Below are 11,264 nucleotides of genomic sequence, written 5' to 3' on the forward strand. Positions count from 1 at the left end.
TTTCCTGTCTTTACAGCATATACAGATTTGTGATGGGCAGCTTGAGGATTGAATATAAAATTAGGAAATTTTAGGATTTAGTGAATTTTGAAGATGGAGAATGTAATCTTTCAACTCAGCAATTTCACTTATTGTTTTATAAGATCTATGATATTGACTCTTTTTACACTGGATTAAATTCAAATTTTTTAACTTGATAATTTACCAAGATAAAAAATGAAGATTTTATTTTATTAAAAAGAACCTTATCTTCTAAGGAAGAATTTGCCCACATGTCCTCTGGTTGTATTTGTGGGTATTGCTTGGGATAATTTTCTCTCTCTGGTCACTTATATATCTCATTAACTTTATGAGAAGATTTCTAAATTTACCTATGTAAAACAAAAAAATTTCTGTCCCCAGGGTTGGCTCTCAGGAATTGAGCTTGGTCCCTCCCACTCTCCTGTGCCCAGCCCTGGCATCACTCCATGCCCTGAGGGCCTTACTCACAGTCACACTGTCACAACTTCCCCACCCCCACCCAACATACACACCTTAGATGAGGTAAACAGTTATGGCCAACTTTAGCAACATGTAGATCAGGATATATGTGGAAATCTAACCATCTAGTGGAGCAATGTTTCCTTTAGGGGAAAATATTTAATGTCACTTGGCTTAGGGTGTAGACAGACTCCCAGCCAGACTTGGAAGTGAATTTTACTGTAAAGGACAAAACACATGGAGAGAGAGAGGAAATGAGAACAAATTCAAGGCCCCTGATTAACGAACCCAAATATATCAAGCAATGGTAACATTTTTAAATGAAAATAGTGAAAGTAATACTGTCGAATGGCTAGAAAATGGAGATACAAAGGACAAAGATATTGATCCAGAGAGCTTCTTTTCACTCAGCTATGACTATCTCTGAGGAAGATATTGAATCCAGTCCAGAAACACCTGTACCTCCAGCATCTTCAGCCAAAGTAAACAAAACTGTAAAGAACTGTCCGACTATGCCTTCTGTTTAGAATGACCTTCCTCCAATAGATAACAAAGTGGTTGGCTCTGCATGAGCACAACCTAGTCAGCTTCCTGAATAGTCTTCCTCTGCACAACAGAATGCACATAGAAATTCTGTGTGAAAAAAGTAGAAAAATTATGAAAAACAAAAGACAAAAAAAACCCACAACAACAAGAAAAAAAGACAACAGAAAAAACCTTATTTTGATGCTACAAACACAAATTATGAAATTCTGTGTATGATCAGAGACTTTAAAGGGATTGTAGACTATTGGCCGTAGCAAATCCTATTGGTGAACATAGGATGTGAGTTTGTGTAAAAAAATGACCTTTCAGCAGAAAAGAAACTTGGGATAATCATAATCCCTAATAAAATTATTGATGGCCCATTTTTAGTTTTGTCTCAAGAAGGTACTTAAAAGCCAAACATTAGGTTTTGATCCTGCCTTTGATGACTCAGCTCCTAATGAAATAGCTTACAAAATTATGGTTAAACCACTAGTGGAAACTATATTTGAAAGAAGAATGGCCACGTACTTTGCTGAAAGTGGAAAAACTCAAACAATGGGACATCTCAAGAAAGAACCAGGATTGTTCAAAGGGAAAAAAAAAAAAAATGTTCAAAGGAATTCATGCATGAGCAGCTGGAGATGTTTTTTTAGTGCCAAAGAAGCCAAACTAAGAAATTTGAACTTCAAGTATATGCAACTTTTATTTATTTATTTATTTATTTTGGCGGCCAGGGCGGGGCAGGGGAGGTTTTACAGTGGAAATGTGTTTCACTAGCTGAACAGGACAGCAAAATTGAGAGTGCTTGAAGATTGAAAAGAAAATTCAAGTGGTAAGTTTACAGAAACAGGAGGTCAAATGTGTTTAAGATGTACGGAAACTTTATTGATACTGGCAACACTTGTAGAACATGTGGTCAAACATCTGCCAATGCATGTTCATCTTGGAGACAAGCAGTAAATCAGATTATTCCTAGAAGGAAAGGAAAACTATATATTAAATTGTCTCTCATCAATTTTTCTGGAAATGAAAGAGAGACTGTTACTTCCAGTGCTGACAGGCAAACAAAGTTTGAAGGTGCTGAAATTAGTAAAAAGCCTTTTAGTTCTGAAGGAGTGCATTAGAATCTTATGTAGAAACAAACCTCCTACTCCTTCCAAGTAAACTTATTTAGGTCTTAAGAGGTTCATTCATAGGTGAAGATTCTGATGCCTCCATGATAGCTACAAACTCTCCAGGGATGGCATCCTATGGAAATACTCCTGATATATTAAAATATGCAAATAGTGTGAAAGAATTTGTGGATCCAACTGCTGCTGGGATGTTCATCCAACAATGCACCATCCACCAAATCAGACTGAGGAAAGAGGCAGAGTAGGGTATAGGCATTCCCTTCAGAGGAATGATGTGAGACTTCCTTGTGAACAAAGTGAAGAGGGTTCTCCACAATTGCTTATTTTCCATGAAACTATCTCACAAATGGTAGAAATGGAAGAACAAAGTGTAGAAGATCACAGAGACAGTGTTCTAGGAGTCTGTTCAATGGTTAGAAGGTGAAAAGACTCTCCTAGAGATGACTGAAAAAGTAAATTATAATGTAGAGTCATACACTACTCAACTTGGAACTAGAGCAAAAAAAAGAAAAAAAATAGACATTTTAACCCAGGTACCCCATGATGAAGCCTACTGACCCTAAATTTCTGAAGCACAGCCAACATAAATAACATTTCTTATTTGGCATTGTGAAACTACCTTTGTAATATGTATTTTTACTATATTTGAGATATTTTTGTTTGTGACTAGGTAATTTTGCATGATATGCCATATCATTGAATAGGACTAAAGTCTGTGATGGTGAACATAGCTACTGAATTATTCCATCTGATAAGTAAAGAAATCTGGAAGTATGTTTTTTAGCCATATAATACATGCTTTTAATTTTCTTAACATTTTCTTTATAAGAACTAAAATATAAACTAATTGGTGTATAATAAAAAAGTAAATTTAAAAAATTAAAAAAATATTTCCTAAAAGTACATGTACCTAAATCATGCTCATTTAACATTGAACTATTTAATCTAAACTATTTTATATAATTTGCTCTGTTCAGCTCACAGAAAAAAAAATACCATTACAAAGATGATATAAAAGTTTCTTTTAGGGGATGTAGTCAGATGAAGTTTCTTTTTTTTGTTTTAAGATTTTATTTATTTATTTGACAGAGATTACAAGTAGGCAGAAAGGCAGGCAGAGAGAGAGGGGGAAGCTGGCTCCCTGCTGAGCAGAGAACCCAATGTGGGGCTCGATCCCAGGACCCTGAGATCATGACCTGAGCCAAAGGCAGAAGCTTAACCTGCTGAGCCACCCAGGTGCCCCCAGATAAAGAATCTTATTGAAAATAGATAAATTATGATAAAAACTATCAAATTATCCTATAAATTTATTTTTACTTCTCCATCTGTAAGGTCTAATATGCTGTGGTAATTTTGTGATTAATTCTCTGAATTGCAGTTTTTGAAAAAAATCATGTCTGATTCCCTATTTTGTATATGATAAAGAATTGATGGTAGAAGGGATGGGTTGGAGAGTTTGAAATAAAATGATTTTGATCTTTACAGGAAGAGAAGATGCCCCATAATCATATATCAACATGACATTTCTTCAAAATTCAAAATATTATTACTTCGATATTTTATTCACATAGAAGTTAAGCCACTTTACTATTCTAAAAAATAATAGCTACAAATTGTTGATAATTTATGTGAGAATGAAATAAAAGATGTCAGGTTTGAGTGAAAATAAAATAGTTTTTAATGGTTTAGCTTAAAATTAAACACTAAGAAAATACATCCATGGGGCGCCTGGGTGGCTCAGTGGGTTAAGCCACTGCCTTCGGCTCAGGTCATGATCTCAGGGTCCTGGGATCGAATCCCGCATCGGGCTCTCTGATCGGCAGGGAGCCTGCTTCCCTCTCTCTCTCTCTCTGCCTGCCTCTCCATCTACTTGTGATTTCTCTCTGTCAAATAAATAAATAAAATCTTAAAAAAAAAAAAAGAAAATATATCCAGTATATTTTATTATATTGCAAAGTATATTTAGAATATTGTATCTTTTCATTAGGTTAGCTTAACACTTATTCATAATTCTCATTTTATTAAACTTAATAAGAAAAATGAAAGCAACTAGGAAATAATAGTTGTGAATTAAATATAATTAAAATAAAATAAAAGCTAATTCATGAGGAGATTAGATAAAGGAAACAAATACTATAATAATAACAGTGTGTCATATTATTTATCACCAAACCTGAGCCCAGCCCAGCCACTTATCTGTCGCTTGACTGTACATGGAAAACTAAACTGAGCTCTACACAATCAAACATTTATCTGCAGATTTATGAAATCCGTACAAGTGGAATATTTTTTCTAAATTTATCAATTTTTCTGTTCCAAAAAAGCTTTGGATATTATGAATAATATTGATCTGACAATATTTGTAATGTTGCTATATTTAATAAGCATTTTCATGGCAATCATCTTCATTAAGGAAATTATAAAATATAGAGTAGATTATACATGAGGAATGATTAAAAAAATGAGAGAAAACTATTACTTTTCAGGCTCTTATGTTTAGCTCTGAAGATAGAAAATAAGTTGAACATAGCAAAGAAAACACGCAATAATTCTTTTCACAGATAAAAGAGGCTCTATGGAAAAATACAGAAATTCTAGCAGGGGAGGAATTTGTTGTAAACTCCACATCATGAAGCCTTTTCTCATTCTGAAACACTATGTTAGTAAAGAGAAAAATGTGATATATTTAAAAGAACATCTGGATAGTTAACCTGATTGGCAAAATAATTTTAATTGTCTTCAAAGAAAACATTTTTGTGTTGTGCATGTGTGTGTGCACATGCAAATTAGAGAAACCAACTGAAAATAAAAAACAATGATCTGTCTATAAAGCGGTCCTTTAGGCTGAGAGAAAATGTGCCTTCAGGGACCAATTTCCTAATTAGGAACTTTTATTAGGCTTCTATCTCATGCTTTTGTTTGTTTGTTGAATTTCAGGAGATCTGTCAGTTAAAGAAAATGTCAGTTATTTATTATAAAGTTATTTAGCAACTAAGACTGAGATAGTGAAAGCAATGTATATTAGGGCATCTTAATATTTATTTGTGAGAAGGTAGCATTCAATGAGCCTAGAGAGAATAAATCCTTTTTATTTCCAGATTCTCTAGTGATGTCTTGCATGTAATTTAAGATCTCCATATCTCAAGGTACTTCTAAAATATCTTCTTTTAGCTGCTGGTGTAAGGAATAAAATGCCTTATAAACATTTTCCTGTATTCTTCTAAAAGTCTACAAAATAGGAAGCATTGGAAAGTATTTGTCCTGCTGATTAAAGTACATTCATAATGATAAAGTAATTAAGCACATTAAAGTAATGATGTAAAACAGATAAATGTGGTCTTGTGCCCCAAGAGAAAGCCTCTCAGTGTATTTATTACTTGTGCTGCAACTATTCAAGTACAATCAACCTGAGTCTTCTAAATTCTTGCTCTAAGAATGGTTTTTAAAAGTTAACTAGGTAGTGGTTTCTCTGAAATTTGCAATTTAAAGGCATAATGACCATGTTTACACACACACAAATAAGGGCCTCCTTCAGCCTCAGAGACTATCCCTAGTTGATATAAATATGTTGTTGCATCCTTCAAAATTAACACAAAATAATTTTGTAACTTGGGAATGTAACAGGAGTTGAACCAAATCAACGGGAGGGTGTAGTGATCTCAGTAACTGTGTGGCACTTGCATTGAGGATAAAACATGAAAATCATAAAATGATTCTTCCTTTATACTTTATAGACATGGTCCAAAAGTTGTTAACACTATTCCCTGTTTTCATCTACCATCTCACCTGTCTAGGCTATTGGTATAACTTGTTTGGTAGTAAATAGATATTTTTCTATTAAGCAAAACCAATTTGAACTCGTTGCTATTAGTCAACGTAGAAACCTGGAATTCAAACTTATTTGTTTCTGTATTTCTCTAAATTGTACACCTGAAACTAATATTAAACTGTCTGTTGGCTAACTGGAATTGAACTGAAAGCTTTACAAAAATGAGCTCAAGACTCCAATAGGTCTGCAGTTTAAATACGTTGCCTCAGTAAAAATGTGATTATTTTGATGGGTTACTGGAAAGCGAGGGATCATTCCAATAGCTTTCTATCTCTATCCATTCTAGGATTTTCTCAGCGGCTGTTGTTGCCCTAAACCAGATCCCTTTGTTCTTTAAGACCCTTAAGATTGGGGAGTTTGGATTGGAATAGAAGGCATGCCTTGCAGTGCACCTTGGGAACTGTTGTGTGAATAAATGTTAGCGTTGCATCACCCACCCTGCCCTCTTGGCCCTGGAAATGAGGCTGTTTACACAGGAGTAGTCTTTTTCTGGGTGATATTTCTCTCAAAGGCATTCAGGCCAACACTAAACAAAATGTGAGGTAGGCGGAACATCCTCTCTGACTCCTCTCTGACACCTATCACCACCAGGATATCTTTCCTGCTCTTCCTGCAGCTCTTGCTTTTAATTTCAGAGGCCTGTCCTGCTGCTTGGGCTCAGCTGTACTGAGATAATAATACAATAATAAACTTATTACTCTAGATACTGCATTTTCTCCTTCTCAGGAGTTCTTACATTTTACACAGAACCACACAGGTCAATGCTTCCTGAAAAGGAGTAACATTCTAGTTGAGAGCTGATTAATGGGACTGAAAGATATTTGGGTCGGCAGGCCACACACACACACACACACACACCACCCTTAACTGCTGACACCTATTCTGATGGCTCCCAGTGCTGACCTTGTAAAACCCCATTGTTTCATTTATTTTTTTCTGAATATTGAAGCATAACTTTGGAAGTTATGTAACAAGGAGAATTTTTAAGTCTTGCACATCAATAGTTAAAAAAAATGACACACCTCAAGTGAGGGGCTCTGTTTTTATTGTATTCTTGTCAAAAATACACTTGGACAAAATTTTTTAAAGAATCATACAATGGAAAAACTACCCATTAGTGTAGCAGAAGTATATGACTAGTTTTATTAGAGTGCCATGTCCTAATTCCTTTTTAATTTTTAATTTTTTTTTTTTTGCTATCAGAAATCTTAGTCACACAGGAAAAATGAAACCTGAATTAATATACATTTGAAAAAGCCATATTTTGGCTGTAAACTTAGATGTACTATTTCCTGATCATGTATCTTTCTCAGACTAGAGGCATTGGTATCCTGGAGTTATTCCCTTATGCTACTGGGAAAATCTGACTAGATTTGCAGTTAACAAGAGTTGATAGCATCCAATCCTCCACTGCTATTGTTTTAAACAACCACCCTTTTTATTAGCATGGTATAATAATGTTCAGTCTTAAAATTTAGGTGTAGGCCATGTCAAGTTCATAATAAAAATCAGTTTATGGAAATACAGATTCTTTCTTTAAAAAAAAAAAGATTTTATTTATTTATTTGAGATAGCACTCATGAGCATAACTAGAAGGGCCGAGGGAGAGAGAGAGAGAGAATCTGAAGCAGATTCCAAGCGAAGCATGGATCCCAGCACACTGAGATCATGACCTGAAATGAAATCAAGTCAGTCGCTTAACTGACTGAGCCACCCAGGTGCCCCAGATTCATTCTTATTAACATTATTTTCTATTCTCTTTTTCTTTTTAGTCTTCTTCATTTCCCTGATGTCAGGATGTTAGTGTACTGATACCTTCTGAATTGAACTGGCGATCAGTCAGAAATAATTACCAATGAATTCCTGTTTTTTAGTTTTATTAAACCATTTGCAGATCAAAACATAACCTCACATATGTACTGGGCAAAAGTGAGTCAATTTTAATAAGTTTAAATTCTGATATTAAAAAGAGGAAGGTTGGGGCATCTGGGTGACTCAGCCAGTTAAGCATCTTACTTTGGCTCACGTCATGATCCCAGAGTCCTGCAATCGAGCCCTGCATCAGGCTACCTGCTCAGCAGGAAGCCTGATTCTCCTTCTCCCACTTGCCCTGCTTGTATTCCCTCTCTTGCTGTGTCTCTCTGTCAAATAAATAAATAAAATATTTTTAAAAAAGGGGGGGGGAGTTTTACATGAGGCAGTTTTCATTAGCACCAAATTTTGAATGGTGACTTCAGATGAGATTTGTTGTTGTGTTTTTTGTTGTTGCCAAGTACAAAGAGAATCTTTATATACATAAGTACTTATAAATAGAAGTTTTTAACTACATTATATTTGGGGAATATTCTTCTAATTAATGTCTAAGGAGACGTATAGCAATACTGGGACGTCTTCTAACAACAGCTTTGATGAGAGCAGCAAACTTCATTGTTGCTGTGCCATGCGTGGAATTTCTCCTGCAGGCTTTGTAGACTGACACCACACAGTGTAATAATACACTGTGTGTAATAATATACACACAGTGTAATAATACCCAAAAGACAAATGGGGCTATTGGTACATGAATCCAGCTAGTCTGAGCTGAAATATGCTGTTAGGGCTAAATACATGATTTTATAACAGCATAAAAATGTAAACTCTCTTACTATTAATTTTTGGGATGATTACATTTACAAAGCATTTTAGATAATTTTGGTTACTATATATATTATTATATTTTATTCATGTTTTAGTTTTTTAATGGAACTACTAGAAAATTTTTAACACCTGTGCAAATATTCTCAGCCAGGTAAACCACTGTGGCAAATATTCTTTTAATTTTTTTTTAATTAAAAAAGTTATTCAAGTATAATTAACATAGAGTTACATATTTTCAGAATTTCAGTAATTCTATTCATTACTCAGTGCTCACATCATCATAAGTATAGTCTTAATCTCCTTCCCCTGTTTCACCCATCAACCTACCCACCTCCCCTCTGGCAACCAGTTTTCTAAGAGTCTTGTTTGTCTCTTTTTTCTTTATTCCCTTTTTCTTAAATTCTATATATAAGTGAGATTTTATGGTATTTGTCTTTCTCTGACTTACTTCACTTAGCATTATAGCCTGTAGATCTATCAGTGTTGTTGCAAATGGCAAGATCTCATTCTTTTATACAACTTGATAATATATATAGTATATATTCCAGAGGTGTATATACATGCACACACCACCACTTCTTTATCCATTATTTATGGATGGGCACTTGGGTTGCTTCCCTATCTTGCCTATTGTAAATAATGCTGCAGTAGACATAGGGGAACATGTATCTTTTTGAATCAGTGTTTTCATTTTCTTTGGATAAATATCCAGTAGTGGAATTACTGGATCATATGGTAATTCTCTTTGTTTTTGAGGAAACTTCATACTCTTTTCCACAGGAGCTGCACTAGTTTGCATTTCTAGCAACAGTTCATGAGGTTTCTTTTTTCTCCACATCTTTGCCACTGCTTATGGTTTCTTGTGTTTTTTGATTTTAGCCCTTCTGAGAGGTATGTTTTGATTTGCATTTTCCTGATGATTAGTGATGTTAAGTAGGTTTTCATGTGTCTGTTGACCATCTATATGTCTTTGAAAAAATATCTATTCATGTACTCTGCCCATTTTAATTAGATTATTTATTTTTTGTCTGTTGCATTGTGTAAGTTCTTTATATATTTTGGATATTAACCCCTTATTGGATTTATCACCTGCAAATATCTTCTCCCATTCAGTGGGTTTGCCTTTTTGTTTATGGTTTCCTTTCCTATATAAAATTCTTTATTTTGATGTTGCCCCAATAATTATTTTGCTTTTTTTTCCCTTGCCAGAGGAAACATATCTAGAAAAATGTTTCTATGGTTAATGTCATAGAAATTATTGCTTATGTTTTCTACTGGAGTTTTATGGTTCCAGGTCTCACGTTTAGATCTTTTTTTAATTAATTAATTAATTAGTTGATTTTAATTTTTTATTTTTTATAAACATATATTTTTATCCCCAGGGGTACAGGGCTGTAAATCACCAGGTTTACACACTTCACAGCACTCACCAAAGCACATACCCTCCCCAATGCCCATAACCCCACCCCCCTTCTCCCAACCCCCCTCCCCCCAGCAACCCTCAGTTTGTTTTGTGAGATTAAGAGTCACTTATGGTTTGTCTCCCTCACAATTCCACCTTGTTTCATTGATTCTTCTTCTACCCACTTAAGCCCCCATGTTGCATCACCACTTCCTCATATGAAAGATCATATGATAGTTGTCTTTCTCTGCCTGACTTATTTCGCTAAGCATGATACGCTCTAGTTCCATCCATGTTGTCGCAAATGGCAAGATTTCATTTCTTTTGATGGCTGCATAGTATTCCATTGTGTATATATACCACATTTTCTTGATCCATTCATCTGTTGATGGACATCTAGGTTCTTTCCATAGTTTGGTTATTGTGGACATTGCTGCTATAAACATTCAGGTGCACGTGCCCCTTTGGATCACTACGTTTGTATCTTTAGGGTAAATATCCAGTAGTGCAATTGCTGGGTCATAGGGCAGTTCTATTTTCAACATTTTGAGGAACCTCCATTCTGTTTTCCAGAGTGGCTGCACCAGCTTGCATTCCCACCAACAGTGGAGGAGGGTTCCCCTTTCTCCACATCCTCGCCAGCATCTGTCATTTCCTGACTTGTTGATTTTAGCCATTCTGACTGGTGTGAGGTGATATCTCATTGTGGTTTTGATTTGTATTTCCCTGATGCCGAGTGATATGGAGCACTTTTTCATGTGTCTGTTGGCCATCTGGATGTCTTCTTTGCAGAAATGTCCGTTCATGTCCTCTGCCCATTTCTTGATTGGATTATTTGTTCTTTGGGTGTTGAGTTTGCTAAGTTCTTTATAGATTCTGGACACTAGTCCTTTATCTGATATGTCGTTTGCAAATATCTTTTCCCATTCTGTCAGTTGTCTTTTGATTTTGTTAACTGTTTCCTTTGCTGTGCAAAAGTTTTTGATCTTGATGAAATCCCAATAGTTCATTTTTTGCCCTTGCTTCCCTTGCCTTTGGTGATGTTCCTAGGAAGATGTTGCTGCGGCTGCGGCTGAGGTCGAAGAGGTTGCTGCCTGTGTTCTCCTCAAGGATTTTGATGGATTCCTTTCACACATTGAGGTCCTTCATCCATTTTGAGTCTATTTTCATGTGTGGTGTAAGGAAATGGTCCAATTTCATTTTTCTGCATGTGGCTGTCCAATTTTCCCAACACCATTTATTGAAGAGGCTGTCT

At 35.3% G+C, this 11,264-nt stretch overlaps 1 pseudogene; it reads left to right on the plus strand.

Moving 5' to 3' along the window:
- Positions 1-775: 775 nt before the first annotated feature.
- Positions 776-2,698, plus strand: LOC101679996 (annotated as a pseudogene).
- The last annotated feature ends 8,566 nt before the right edge of the window (positions 2,699-11,264 follow it).

The sequence above is a fragment of the Mustela putorius genome, unplaced genomic scaffold (genome assembly GCF_011764305.1).
Source record: "Mustela putorius furo isolate JIRA1106 unplaced genomic scaffold, ASM1176430v1.1 tig00000129_pilon_pilon_pilon, whole genome shotgun sequence".
Taxonomy (NCBI): Eukaryota; Metazoa; Chordata; class Mammalia; order Carnivora; family Mustelidae; genus Mustela; species Mustela putorius.